We start from the raw sequence: 15,322 nt of genomic DNA, 5'->3' as shown, positions 1-15,322 counted from the left end.
GAGCTCCACCATGAATGTACCGACACAGATGCATGGAAACCAGTCATGGACATAGTTCAGAGAATGCACATCCAAAGGATGACAATGTGGCAGAAGACTTTTACAGTCTTGCCCCAATAATTTCCCATCCATAATTCATTTAGATGCAAGAGTAGAACCAATCCGTCACTTGGAACCAATCTGTTGAAAATCTCACAGTCAATTCCAGACACAGAACTCTGACCACCCGAGCTCCAAGGACACCGACAGAGGAGATGGTAGGTCGGGTCCCCGGCCACTGCACCTGTATCATCACCCTATCCCCAAGGCTGAGGTTTTTTTTTTCTTTTCCCCAGACTCTGGTGTAGAGTATGATGCGGAGGTAACATGAATCAGTCTTGATGTTAATTCTGGCAGATGAAAGAGGGATGCTGCCCCTGTGGGAAAAGCCCAGAGGATGGGACTCTTATTTACTTTTTCCCAAATGTGCCTTCTGTTAGCCTCCTCCCATAACCCAAGTTGGTCTTTTCATAGAAGGCCTTTGTTTGAGACAATGAAACAACACCAGCCCAAGATAAATCAATTGAACACTTACTGGAATGTTTGAAAACAGGCTGGAGGTTGGACGTAGTTTCTCAATACTTCCTTCTCCCTGGTGTGGCATTTGAACTTGTACTTCATCATCTGCTTTGAGTTTCCCGTTTGGGAGAAGAGAGGGAACAGGGCTGGGAAAAATGCTTGTATTCTCCTTAGCAATTGTCTAGACTAGGACGGGATTGCAAGCCTCAAGGACAATGGTAGAGGCGGGTGCGGGACAATGGTTATTATGCTCCCCACTCCCAGCCCCACCGAAGCGCTTGTGATCTATATTGGGTTTCTTTGCTTCCTTGAATCCCTCCACCCCTTCCAGTTATGGCGCTTATGACAAAATCTTGATTATAATGGAGAAAGGAAAAATCAAATAGAGTGCCTATTGAAATCAGACCAACAGATATCAATCCAAGGGACAGAGACGGATGATGAAGGGAAATGAAATATTGCTGCTTGTAATTACAAAATGCCCGCTGGAGACCCGAGCAGGCCATTGCGTGAGTCTGTGCCCAAGTCCCCCAGTGCGGGAACGATAGTGACATTTGGTAAGAGGCCTAGAAGAGCAACTGGAGTTCCTTGGGAGGACAGTTCTGGATACATCTCAACTATGTCTCCTTGAGCTCTTGAGGTGCAAGGATAAAGTGTGGCAGTGGGCATGGCTGTCACCGTACACCGTAGCTATGACATCCATGTGACATACCAAGGGGGTGTGTGCTGAGGATGTCGTCTGTGTATCACCGTCATTGCTGGAGTCTGTGCATTTTTGATCAGGAATGTGAAGCAAGTAGTTGGTAAAGAGAAGAGGAGGAGGGGCAGCAGGGGAGGGGCTGCACGGCCTGGAGCAAAGTGTGTGCTTAAATTTCAACCCTGCCCAGGATGGATTTGTTGTGACACTGCTCAAGTCTGAGCTTTGTTTCCTTCATCCCATGGGCCCCTTCCAAAGCCTTGAACTAGATTTTTTAAAATTCCCTATTTATATTTATTCTATTGGCTTCAGACCCCACAAATCTTGGGAACGTCCCTGATCCTGGAACTTACAACGAAGTGTGACCTTGGGCAAGCTCCTCAATGTCACTGGTTTCAGTTTTCTCATCTCAACTGTGAGATGAAGATCCTAATCTTCCTGAGGCCATGGTGAGGCCTGATTCAGATTATGCAGGGAAAAGTACCTCCTACCACGCCCGCCCCATATTAAGACGTCTTTATGATTGCTTTTGCTACTGCAGGACCAAATGTGACAGCTGTCTGCTCTCTGTCCCTGACCCCATACTCTCCATCAGTTATATTCCTCAAAAACCCATGGGGCAGCATTGAATGGTTCTCAGATGCTCCAGTTCTGAGGCCCAGTCTCCAGAGAGGATAATCAACAGCCCAGAGCCTTGCCTCCCATCCTGATGTAACGTCCAGCCACACCCCCGTCCCTTATGCTCTGTCTGGATCATTCTTGGTGACGCGCTGTGTGAGAGACATGGCCGTGGTGGGGGGGTTGTGGGGAGAGGACAGACACAACACGTCTGTGCTAACACATGGCCATTTTTCTTGACTAACAGATGCCAGCACCAACACGTCCTCTGCCAGTTCTTTTCCTTCCTACCTGCCAACTTCTTCCTCTGACCCTGTCCTTGACTGGCATGCATAGAATTTAATTATCTCTTTTGGCCGACAGCACCCAGGTCACGAAATCACTAGTGTTGAACTTTCTGCTCTGGTAAGAGTGAGGAGGTTGTGAAAGAAACCAGAGGGACAAAGAGATGTTAATCCCCTCAGTTTTCACATTTGAAACCTTCCCTCCTGAAGATTTCCTCTGAGCAGCAGGACAGGGCAACCCTCAGACCCCAGCAAGCCTGAGGCCAGGGGACCCTAAGAGTCAGGAGCAGTAACACCCTAGGCCCTTGACGGCTCCCTCTGTCCTTTAACTGCTTCCTGCCCCTCTCTCCACCCGCCCTTCCCGTGAAGATTTATTCTGTACCACACGCAAATGCACCGGGTAAAATATGTGATGAGGAAACAAGGGGAATAGTTCATAAATATTCTCAGCCATATGCAAACAATCTCAAATTTATTTTTCTCCTTTTTAAGGAGGAAAAAAAATCCACCCATTCCATGATCACTTCCAGATTCATTGAGGCTGATATTACATAAGAACCAATATTGTTTTCTCGTCGTAGAGAAATAATGACTTGGAAACGGCAATTTGAGCTAAGAAAATAATATACTCTTACCACGGCATGGAGGCTGAATGAGGACCAGAGAGCCAAGACTCTGGCTCAGCCTCCAACAAGCTCTTGCAAGCACGGCTCAGCCCTGCTTTGCTGGCATTCTTTGTGCAGCAGGGGTCTCAGCAAGCAGCCACGCAGACTCTCTGGGGCTCAGAATTCACACAGAGCGGAACAGATGTCAAAGGCACTCTTTGGAAGGACAGGAGCAGCTCTGTGGGCCCAGCGTCCCGCACCTCAGCTCCTCACGTGTGTTTTCTCTCTGGCACGTGAACTTGCAGAGAGAGAGAGGTAAGAACCAGGGGGCCGCCTCCGACCACCAGCTGCAGCCTGGACAGGCATCTCTTCAACTCTCCCATGGAGAAGACAATCATGGCTATGGGGAGCTGGCCCCAGGCCAAGGACCTTCTGTCCCACTGTGTCTCTCACATGCTCAGATCCAGCACCAGCAAGAAATATACTAACTGAATTTCTCAAGTAGACTGGGGATGTTTACACAACCTATCATTTAAGTACACAGTGAAGTTACTGAGATGGGAATTTTATTTATATCCATTTAACAGATAAAAACATTGAGTCTTGGACTTTTTCAGGGCACAGATGCATGGGCAAGCTAACAGTTCCCCGGATGTACACTGGTTCTGTTTTTAACTGCTGTTGTCTTCCTTATGAGCCCCAACCCCTGGGTGATGGGAGAAAGACTTTATTTTAGTCAGTTCTGGATTACAACTTAGTCTGATGTCATAAATAGTCCTCTAGAGAATTCTTGGTCACTTTTGCATAAAAATGTTCAGTTTCTCATAAAGTCTCCATCTCCTCTGCTCTCCTCACTGAGTAAATGGGAAGGGGTGATTGCTGTGACCTCATGGCCTTGGGGAGATAAGGGTACTGTCTAGTGGGTGGAAGCTTCCACGGGTCCTATGTCTCTTCTCAGTTACTTCTTCTCAGGAAAACTTCCACTTCCTTCCAGAGTAAGCACAGGGGTGTTGACCCTAGGGTAGTGGTCAGAGGTAGGCTGTTTGGCTCCCTCCAAAGCCTTGGAAAGATACCCAAGCAAAGGGCCACAGGGGGTTTCCCAGATGCATCTCTGTTTCCCTGACCCTTCTACCTGTCTCTTCTCCTTCATCCCCAAGTCCCCTGGGCCAGGAGGGGTACACTTTCCTTTTTATTTTCCTAGGTCAAATAGTCCATCAACCAGCAAGCCTCCCTGGCCCACAGCACAGACCTAAGGGCTATTTCTTCTCTATGAGCTGAGTCCTCTAGACATGGTTCTTGATGTGCTAAAATTGAGAGATAAAGGAATTTAGAGCATTTTAAGACAATAGCTTGGCCTGTAAGGCTACTATCTTGTTGAAAATGCTACTTTGAATCAGCAACTAAATAGTGAATGCTCTTTTTGCTTTGTTAGAATTCCTTCTACAGAATTCTTACCTGTCATGGGGCTGATGGATGCTTAGGACAGATCAGAATCATGTACTCAAGAAAGACAAAGAGAAAGTATTTTCAAAATATTAGCCTTATTATCCAAATAAGGATGAAAACCAGGACTGTTTTCCCACTCCCCCTGCTTATATTCCCTCTCTTGCTGTCACTCTCTGTCAAATAAATAAATAAAATTTTTTTAAAAAATAAATAAAAATAAAAATAAATAAAGAAATAAGCCCAAAACTTAAATTTCTTTTACTCTGCAAAGCCATCTCTCGGTGCTAAGAACTGACCTATGGCTCTTGGGGAGTCCGCTCAGTCTTCCGTCTTCCTTCCGTGCTATAGACCTTTCTCACAGGCCCTTATTTACCTAACAAGAGTGTGGCTATTAGGACACCACGCCTCATCCCTTACCTTCCAGCTAATTCAATAAAATATTTGTGTTCTTCTACTAATGGTTTGATTTTAGCTGGAATTCTTGGCACTCTAAGTGACCGTCATTGGGTCTGGAAGGCGTTAGCTCTGAGCAGAGAACCTACCGGGACCCTTCACATCATTTCTCAGCAACAAATACTAACTTCGCCTCTACTCAAGGCCAATGCTGTCACATTGTCTGTGTGACAGCAGAATGTCTCATGAAAAAAGAGAAATTCACATGAGTGTTTTCTATGAAGAAAGAAATATCTAAATATTGACAAATACCTGGAGAACTGGAGGAAGCTTTTCCTTTTCATCTCCTTCGAGATCATGTCAATATAACCGAAAAAAAAAAAGCATAACTGTGGTTTGAGGGAGGCCACAATGGAGATTTCTCTGGTCATCACATAGTCTTAGAGAGAAAATACAAAGATGGCCACACCTGGTTGACATCTGATAGTTTTAAACATGAATGATAATGTGACGGGAACAACAACAACAAAAAAATCAAATAAGAAGAATGTAATATCATCTCTCTCTCATCTTTCTGGAGGAAGAAGCCTTTCTTCAGAAACAGAGAGGACATATTGCTTTACACAGATGCCCAAGAGCCAAAGATCCAAGAAAGAGGAAGAGGCTGGAGCAGCCGTAAGGCTCAGGAGAATTATAGGGGTGGGAGAAGAGGAGATGTAAGTCAGGTGGACAGAAACATAAATGCTCTCATAACAAGGACCATTTTAAGGCGAGACAAAGATGTTCTAAGGTGGAATAGGGGAGGGGACATTTGGCTTTGTGCTGGGCAATGTAAATCCCTCCCCCATAAGAAACCTTCCATAAAGCTCTACATTCATCTCTCAAGTTTAAGGAGTTGGAGTCATGTGGCTTTTCTCTGTTGCAAAAGTCCTTAAAGACAGAAAATATAGCCCAACTATAGTTGAATTACATAAGGACAAATGGTTGACCACGTAAAGGCAAAATTATTAGCAGATAGGGAACTGGGCTTCATACCCTCAGACCCACAGTGACCCTTCTGGAACACACAGTAGGTAAGTGGCAGCTGATCTGCACGGTCCTTTTGTGTTTTGAAGCATTATCTATGCCCAGTCCTTCAACCACAGAGGGAGAAATGGCAGCAGGTTTGTAGAAGATGGGAACGAAGCTTTGTTTCATGTGTGGTGCACCCTATCTTCCTGTGCCTTGGCCCTCTGGTTATGTTAACCCCTCACAGGTATCAACAGGGAAGGGGACAGAGATCCTGGGTTGGGGTGTCACATAGCCCTGCACTAGGCTTCCCTGACAGGTCTTGTGATCAGAGGCACAGTCACAGAGTGGCACATCCACTCTGCTTTTCAAGAGATCTGAGGCCGAATCCTGCACTCGTTACGGTGGTTCACGGGTTGCTGTCAAACATCTTCTGCGGACTCTGGTACATAGAGGGACTTAACAGAAGATTAGCTCTGACAATTACGGCTGTCGAACTTCAGTTTACAAGAGGACGTGAGGGAAGGAAAGAATGAAGCCGGGAGTCTGAGGTGAAGCTTCTCTGAGCATCCGGGAGCTTCCCAGGTGCAAGGAGAATCCTGGCCAGCTCGGAACAGAGAGTGCACTCTTGCATTCCCAACATGCCTGCCATCCCAAATTGCCTGAAATCATCTCTTTTGGATTTGGCATTGCTCTCTCCAAGCTATGGGAGTGTGTCAAACTTTCTTGGTCTGACAGTTTGGAGAATTCATGTCCACCTTTGGCATGAGACCAAGAACACTAGTCTTGGCCTCACAGCCAGAGGACATTGTCAGAGGGACTCTAGCTATGAAAGACCCAGGGGCTCCCGTGTGGGAAGCCATTCCCAGGCCTCCATTTCTAGGCACTGGTGAAAACAGGAAAGGTGGGAAGACAAACAGTGGTTTAGGAGAAGGCAAAATGCAATGGCAACTTCAACAGGTTCCCTACTGTTCCCTCTTGCGGCCTCAGCTGAGCTTGGCAGGATGGTGTAGCTCTTGCTGCCATGGGTATTATTTGTTTGTTCTAGAAAAGATCTCAGCCTTGACTTGGGGGGTGAATTCAATGACAAACTCCCATGGTTCTTTCCAGTAAGAAGGTAGGATTCAGGTCTTAAAACTATGGTGGACTGGAATATAGGACACTGTGGGAAGCCCCTTACCCCGCTTTGGTGGAGAGATTCACCAAGCGAATGGGTCTATACTTCACTGAGATATTTCTAAGGTAGTCAGGGATTTTTCCTTGAAGAAGAAACAGATCCTCTGTAGAGCTTCTTCCCCAAGCCCAATAGGGGATCGTCGTGTAGAATCAACACAGATCAACTTGCTGTTTCCTCATGTTGGAAAGTATGACTCCCAACAACAAAGAAACTCTGTGTGTGTGTGTGTGTGTGTGCGTATGAACATATACATATATGTTATATATAGGCAGATGTTATATATACATATATGTGTATATATTTGTACATATATGTATGTGTATGTAAAAGCACATGCATTGAAAAATATATATGTATGTGTGTATATATATGTACACACACATATATATTATATATATATATACATATACATATATATATATATATTTTTTTTAAAGACACATCTTTGGCAATCATTTGGCTGTGTTTAACATACCAGCATGGTAAAGAATTTAGGACAACCTTGGCATGCCTTTCATAAGATGTTTTTTCTTAAAGTATGAAGGGAGGTATGCATAATATAGATACTTCCAGATTCTGATAATTTTCTAAATCTGAAAGCCACAGTGAATTCAAGAAGAAAGATGATCACGTATGTCTTCAAATTTAGGCTTCCTCTTGTACACACACCTTGTACCCTGTGAGCTCCTCCAGTGATAACTTATCGACAGGAAGAGAGAGAGACGGAGAAAGACAGACTCTGACTGGAGCCAGGCAGTGGAAAGAGCAAGCAGCAGAAAGGGGCCAGGGAGGGCGTGGCTAGCCGGGAGGCGGGGTAGGGAACCCGCAGAGACTGTGTTCCCCGTTAGGGAGGCCTGCCCAGACCTCAGCCGCGGGGCGGCGGCGACCCCTCCTGGCCTGGCCGGTCTTCGCCCGACGCAAACGGCATCTTCCACGGCCAACGTGTAAAACATGTACGTGTGTTTTCTATTAGGCTTTCCAGAAACTCATAAATGGTTGTAAAAACCATTGTGCTAATAGAAAGAACGACATAAATGCTGACTGGAGCTATTAATGCTGGTTGTAGTTTATGTAGCAGACTGAATCAGGCTGAAAACTGTGAGATTTTTATGGTTATTTTGTAACAGGTTATTTTTAAGCCATAGACTAGGCTCAGTCTTCGTGTTCAAACACCCGGAATGAACATAGTCAAGGGAGATATTTTCTGCGTCCTCTGTCCAGCCTTTGGACCTAGACACTTTCTTTCTCAGGGCTCACTCCCACCAAACACTCAGGCTGAAGTGATTTAACCACATTTTGTCCTGTTCATCCTCAAATGCCTACATCTTTTCTATAATAGCCATTGACAAATTTAGAACGCGGCCACCACAGCTCTAAATCTGAATGATTACTGGTGTCCATTGTTCTGGGCCTGTCCTGTGAACTCTCACCTGGCTGCCCATGCTTTCCTTTGTTAACGCGTCTCTGTCCCGCACCCACGGTGGGTGGGCCGGCTTCGGTGTCCCTGGCCTCCCATGGCTGCTGAGTAAGGACTCCCCAAATGAAGCTGAGATTGTGCAGTATATTTGGGAAACACACATGGCAGTTCTTCCATGGTTTATGGACTGACTGGATCACAGTTTCCTAAATGACCCGCCTACTCTTGTTTAAAAACTCAGCACCACATGCCTTTTAAATAATGGATTATTTCAATGTATCCTGTATAGAGGTCAGGTGCAGAGACGATGGGACTAGCTGCCTGCGTGGGGATCCTGGCTTGGCCACCTATGACCTTGGGCAGGCTGCTTAACCTCTTGTGCCTCAGTTTCCTCCTCTGCGAAACAGAGATCCTCACAAAGCACACCTTGTAGGGTAGCCATGAGCGATGCCTTTTGGAGGCTTAGAACTACGTCTGCCATGCAGTGAGCCGTTCTTCTGTGCAAGGAAGGATGCTGCGTGATGTAGAAAATACATCAAGAGCATGCAAAAGAACTAGTAAGTTCCTAGAGTTGCAAGAAAAAAGTCTGCTGGATAAATATTATGCTTGACTTGTCCTCTACCCTGAGGAAGTCACTCCAGATGAGTTAGGCAGTGTTTTCTTGAATATTCAGCTGGTCCTTTCACTCTGACTCTGCTGTCGTAACCACAGTCCCACCCGAACGAGCCTTGTTCCTCCTAGTCATGCAACGCGGCGACCTTAAGGGGTAAGTTCCACAGGGGTGGGGGTCGAGGGGTACTTTTGCAGAAGTCCCCCAACACGCCACAATTAGACCCTCCACCCACCCTGCTCAGGGCAGCCCTCTGGGTGCCCGTACTTGCCTCCACATGGATTATGGTCTCAGAGGAGAAGCTCTCCGCTGGGTGCCTTAATCGCATGGCTTGCATCTTCTAAAGTTTGAAGTCAGAGTGTTGCAGATTAAGGGTACAATTTTTTTTAAAGATTTTATTTATGTATTTGACACAGAGAGAGATCACAACTAGGCAGAGAGGCAGGCAGAGAGACAGGGGGAAGTAGGCTCCCTGCTGATGAGAGAGCCCCATGCAGGGCTCCATCCCAGGACCCTGAGATCCATGACCTGAGCTGAAGGCAGAGGCTTAACCCACTGAGCCACCCAGGCACCCATAAGGGTACAATTTTATACTTCTATTTCTTTCTTTCTTTCTCTCTCTCTTTCTTTCCTTCTTTCTTTCTCTCTCTCTTTCTTTCCTTCTTTCTTTCTCTCTCTCTTTCTTTCCTTCTCTCTCTCTCTTTCTTTCTTTCTTTCTTCTTTCTTTCTTCTTTCTTTCTTTCTTTCTTTTAAAGATTTATTTATTTGAGAAAGGCAAAGAGAGAGCCGGGAAGGGGGGAGGGGCAGAGGGAGAGAATCTCAAGCAGACTCCCCACTGAGCACAGAGCCATTCATGGGGCTCCATCCCAGGGCCCTGAGATCATGACCTCAGCTGAAACCAAGAGTCAGATGCTCAACCAACCGAGTCACCCAGGCATCCCTATTCTTCTATTTCTTAAAATCAACGTGGAGAAATGATTCAGAGTTGGTCAACCCCAAAGGAGAATTTCAAATACTATGGCTTTTTTTGGCATGGCTAGATCAGCTATTTTCACTGTAGTCTCTCTCTCTTTTTTTTTTTAATCACCTTTAGCTGAAAGTGAGTTATATGCAAATATTCATGCTCGCCTTCTTTGTTACTGAAAGAACCCAGATTTCCTCAGAGTGGTAATGTCCCAGTTAAAAACGCTTCTCTTCCCAGACTTTTACTAGAGAAGACCAAATGCCTGGTATGTATGACCAATAAGATAGAAGTGGAAATTCATGGAAATTCATGGCTTTTGGGAGAGAAAAGACAGACACAACTGCCCTTGCCTAGAACTCAGACTTAACGTCTGGAAGTGGAGTATCTATCTTGTGACATGAGGATGAAAGTCACACATTAAAGACAGAGGGTTTGTGCTCTAAGGATCTAGACCCATGACTCTTTGAGCAACTACAACCACCCAGACCTCTCTACTCTCTGGACTTGTTATGTGAGAAAAGCAAACTCCTATTAAGAAATGAACATTTACAAAGGGTGCTTAGGACAGGGCATGGCACATAGTAAAATGCTGCCTAAGTTTTTGCTAAGGAAAACATAATCAATATTTGCTTTAGCATCTGTAATCAGGTTTCTGTGACATGCGGCCAAACACAACCTTTGCCAATTCACATAGACATTGTCAATATTTCTTTATTCCATTATTATTCTAGCACCTTGCACAGTGCTTGGTACTGAATAAATGTTTGTTGAAAGAATGAGCTCTTCAATGGGGTTTGAGGAAAAGTGAGGGCCCCTAAAATGTAATTCTATAAGTCTCTATAGGCTTATGCAACTGGCTTTATTTCATTAAAGGGCCTATAATGGTTCCCTTTTTTCGTGTAATGATAAACATTTGGTCTCTCAGGGATGGATGAAGGGAAATCATTTGTTTGGCCTGGTATGCCCTCCTGGGGGTTCATCAGAGCCAAACGAGTATAGGTCATCAGCAACCTGGCATCTCTATGCCAGGTGACACAGGTGAGACCAAGACCAGGGTCAGACGTGGGCCAAGTGTTGAATAAAACCTGCCTTTGAGGTCCCCCAAACAGAAGCCAAATGTGGGTAATTGTCATTGCAAACACCAATGGGCACGTGATTATCAGAGTCAGAGCTCAACACAAAGGAATCATGTGGTTCAACCCCCTTCTCTAGAATATTCAGGAATGGGAGGGGTTCTGGCGCAGAGAAATATATTTCTTACTATGACACGGATCATTAAATGCTTCTTTGACCGGGGCTTTCTAGAAGAATAGTCTGACCTCTGACTTCTGGCTGGAAGAACACAAGTATTTGGTTTTCTGTGTCTTCACTTCTGATTCTTGGTGAAATTCCACCTCTAACACTACGTTCAATGTTCCTTGAATGCATTTTATAAAAATGAGGATGATAAGAAAAATACCACTTAAGCAAACACCGCTACCACCACCACACTGACAGTCTTCATGAGAGAACTGTTCTAATTGTTCTTATTGATTGGTTTTATATGTGGTACAGAAAAAAACTCTTTTTTTTTTTTCCACCATGAGGCTCCATTTACTATAACAGAGGCTATGAAAGTATTATAGCTTCTCAGCTGAGAGACAGTTCCAGTCGTAGAACATAATTCCAAATACCAGACTGGATTTAGCCCCGGTTTCAATTCCCATTACTTAGTTTGTAGCAAAAGAGTTTGAAAGCTGAGAAATGCCTTGTTTGTCCTGTGACCATCATGGCTCCCTCACGTCTTCTGAACAATCGCTCCATGCGCCAACCTCTCCTGTGAGACATGGAGAGACCGTGGTCCATCCTGCCTGGAGGGGACAGTGTTGAACTTGACAAAGAGCGTTTATCATTGAGGTGTCTCAATGTATTCGATAGAAGGTTCGAGACACCACCTGGATTTCATATCTTGTCATCCCCCCCAAAATGGCAAAACCCATTCTACACGCTACTTTGCCCAGACCCACGTTCCACCAAGAGTCAAGACAAGAGAGAATTTTCCCTCAGAGCTATGTGCTAATCATAGATGAGGAGTTCTAAGCACAGATCCCATGTCACCAACTACAGTTCTCCTGACCCACACGCACACGATGGAGTATAAACAGACTCACGCACACACGACTGCCCTTCTGTGGTCTAAACACCATCATGGTAATACTGAAGATGTGAGGCCCATGTTGTGTCTCATCACGACATCTCATCAACTCCACATGTAAGCACGTGTTTTCAGATGAATGGGTACATGCCATTTATTTCAGGAGCTGTTGAATGGCCTTGGCTGGTAGCTAGAAATATCAGAACACACAAGAGCTGTGTGTGTGTGCGCATGTGCATGTGTGGAGAGAGAGAAACATATTTAGCTCCCATGTGTAGCCTGCACAAAGACAAGAGGTGTCGAGTACACAGAATGAGGTAACGGTAGCCAGGGGTGAAAGAGCATTTAACTAGGGTTCAAATGAGTCATTTAATGTTCCTTTATTCCCCAGGCCTTGATGTGAGGCCAGGCCAGGCCAGGCGAACTCATTCTGGTCAGACAGCGGGAAATTCCACCACATGGAATGGTGTTGGTGGTCTCTGCTCTACTCCAGCCGGGGAGCCCACACAGCTAACACCGGCTCCCTCCACTAATGAATGCGCCCACCCACGCAGGACCGTCCCCCCACCACCCCTCCTCCACGGCCCTGGCCCCAGTCAGTATGCCATGCCACCACCAACCGCCCTCCAAAGATTCGGTTCAGAAGCGAAATTTGTTAAATTAGAAATTGCCGGCATCCGCCTCAATAATGAACCAAATCAAAGGCCCTCTAGAGGAATCCCCTGGGCAACTCCTGGGAGGTGCCAGAAGGAAATAGTCAGCCCTTCCCCTCCCTCTTGCTCCCAGCCTCAAGGACCCGCTGCCTGGGAGGGGGCGCATGGGTACAGGACGCGCCAAGCCTCAGAGGTGGGTCCCACCGAGCCTAGGTTATTTATTTTTCCTTGTAAGAATGCTAATCAAAGCAAAACTTTAACCCAACAAACAAACAAACAAAATATCCTGAGTTGGCTCTTTGCATGCAGGGGTGGTCAAGGAAGGCAGCCTGAAGGGTTCCTTTATGACCAGAGGCGTTTTTGAAACGAGACAGCAATGGCTGCTTTATGAGGAAGTGGCAAGACAGTCACCTCGTTATCCTCACCACTGTGGTGGTCCAGGGACCACCCAGGAGCCTCCACCATGATAACCGCTCGGTCTGAGGACTTTGTCCGGGGAACCAGTTGTCCTGAGTTGGGACACAGCTGTCTTTCTCCAAAAGAACAGGTCAGTGTTTCTGACAGGATAGACCTGGAATCCCACGGCCACATAGACCTGGAATCCCACGGCCACCTCGCTGGGTTCTACGCCTCAGCGGAGTCATTAGAGCTCACATTCCTACCTTTTTCATATCGCCTGATCTCTCCCCCCAGAATGGGGGGGGGCTGAATGAGAGGCGGGCCATGCCCATCTCCCTGGTGAGGCCGCGGCCTTCAGACTGGGCCCACCACCAGAACATGGGGACGAGGGCTGGGAGGGAGGAAGAGGAGGAGGAAATAATCACCTCATGATTGAAGTGGCTTGGGATAATAAATATCCACTCTCTTTTAAACACGGCTCACCACATCCTGGGGGATCCGGAGAAACTTTCCGCTTCACTCCTCCTCACTCTCACCCCCCTAACAGCGGTCCGCATTCCAGACGCTTTGGGAGAAGGCCTTTGATAGTAGGGGGCTTGTTGGTTCTGGGCTAACGGCCCTCCTGGGCCGCTTTGAATTCTGTCAAACACCTTCCTATTTTAGGTCCAGGAAGTTCATAACAGTAAAGACTGGAGGTGGTGGAAGGGGAAGAGGGAAGGGAGAGAGAAGCAATGAGGGCATCTGGTTAGCAGGTAGCCAGCAGCCTCTCAGGAGATCCACTGGGCCTGTTGGACATGCCCCACCCTGGATGTGGGGGACAGAGAATGGAAGATGGCTTTGAGTCCCCAAGGAAGATGTGGCCTCTTCTTGAAGCCCCAGCCAAAACTTGGGTATAACTTGTTCTCCTATGAAGAGGATGCTTGAAAATCCACAGGCCTCTCCAAGCTGAACAGATCAGCCCCCTCTAGCGCAGATCCCTCCCGCTGCCAGAAGAGGGCAGCACATGCTGCTACATTCAATGAGAGCCGGGCCACCCAGGGCGGAGGGCCGACACCAGGGAATTTGGGGGAGGATTTATGAAATTAGCAGCAGCAAAGTAGCAATAGCTAACCCATATTGGTGCCTATGGTGTGCCAGGAACTGTCCTCAGGGCTTTACTGCCTTCATTCATGTCATTAACATGACAAGGCTACAAGAAAGAACACTGTTAGAATCTCCCTATTACAGAGGAGGAGGCTGAGAGGTCTAGAAATTAAGAAACTTGCTCTTAGAGTCTGAGATGTCCTGAGACAATGGTCAGCAAATTATTGTCCAAGGGCCAAATGCAGCCCACTGGTCATTTCGCACTGCCCTCAAGCTAAGAATGGTTTTTACATTTGGGGATGGGTGAAAAAATTCAGAAGACTATTTCATGACCCCTGGAAAGAATGTGAAATTCAAATGGTGGGTGTCCGTAAGTGAAGCCATATGGGAACACAGCCACACTCCCTTGCTTGTATGTTGTCTGTGGTTCCCTTATATTTCCAACAGTGCGCTGAGCAGGTGGGACAGCCTCTGTGGTCCGAAAAGTCTGAAATATTTATCTGACCCTTTATAGAAAATGTTTGGAGGCGGGGGAGACTGGATGGCTCAATCAATTAAGTGTCTGCCTTTGGCTCAGGTGATGATCTCAGGGTCCTGGGATCGAGGAGTCCCACATCGAGTCCTGCATCGAGCCCTCACTGGGCTCTTACACTGCTCAGCGGGGAATCTGCTTGTCCCTCTCCCTCTGTCCCTCCCCCTGCTCCTGCTCTCACTCTTTCTCAAATAAATAAATAAAATCAGAAATGAAGGAAGGAAATGCTTGCCAATCCTAACCTGTGAGACAGGTGTTATGTGTTTCCAGGCATAAGAGACAGGGACGCAACTGACCCTTCAGCCAATATGGAGTTAGGACAGACAGCCTAGAGGGATCTGAAAGTAATGCTGACCTCAATTCACTTTCTTTCCAAAGGCATCACTCAAGGCCAAGCGTAAGGAGGATCTGATGCTCCATGGCAGAGCTTTTAGCAAATTACAGAATGTTCCATTTGGGAAAGTTTATGGGAATCATCTACCTCTCATGTTTAATTTTTTCATACTTGACATCTCTGAAATCAGGCTGTTTCTCACAATCAACATGTTATAGTTGAAATAAAAGGATTTTTGTTTCTCTGAAAGCATCTTTTGTTTTTTACTGATAATTAGATAATGAGATGATACTTGAGGTCAGGCAGTTTCTACCTCCATAGGTCCAGCCTCTTTCTGTGCCCCTTCAGTGATGGGACACTCACTTCTTTTGTTGGCAGCCCATTGTACAGATTTAACTAAACTTCATAGC

At 46.3% G+C, this 15,322-nt stretch overlaps 1 protein-coding gene across 1 annotated transcript in view; it reads right to left on the bottom strand.

Moving 5' to 3' along the window:
• LOC116870394 (chloride intracellular channel protein 5) overlaps positions 1-15,322 on the bottom strand; it is a 95,944-nt gene that overhangs the window by 7,966 nt on the left and 72,656 nt on the right. The window lies entirely within an intron of this gene.

This window comes from Lontra canadensis, unplaced genomic scaffold (assembly GCF_010015895.1).
Source record: "Lontra canadensis isolate GAN:19392208 unplaced genomic scaffold, GSC_riverotter_1.0 scaffold23, whole genome shotgun sequence".
In the NCBI taxonomy this organism is placed as follows: Eukaryota; Metazoa; Chordata; class Mammalia; order Carnivora; family Mustelidae; genus Lontra; species Lontra canadensis.
This window is presented reverse-complemented; position numbering and strand designations above follow the sequence as displayed.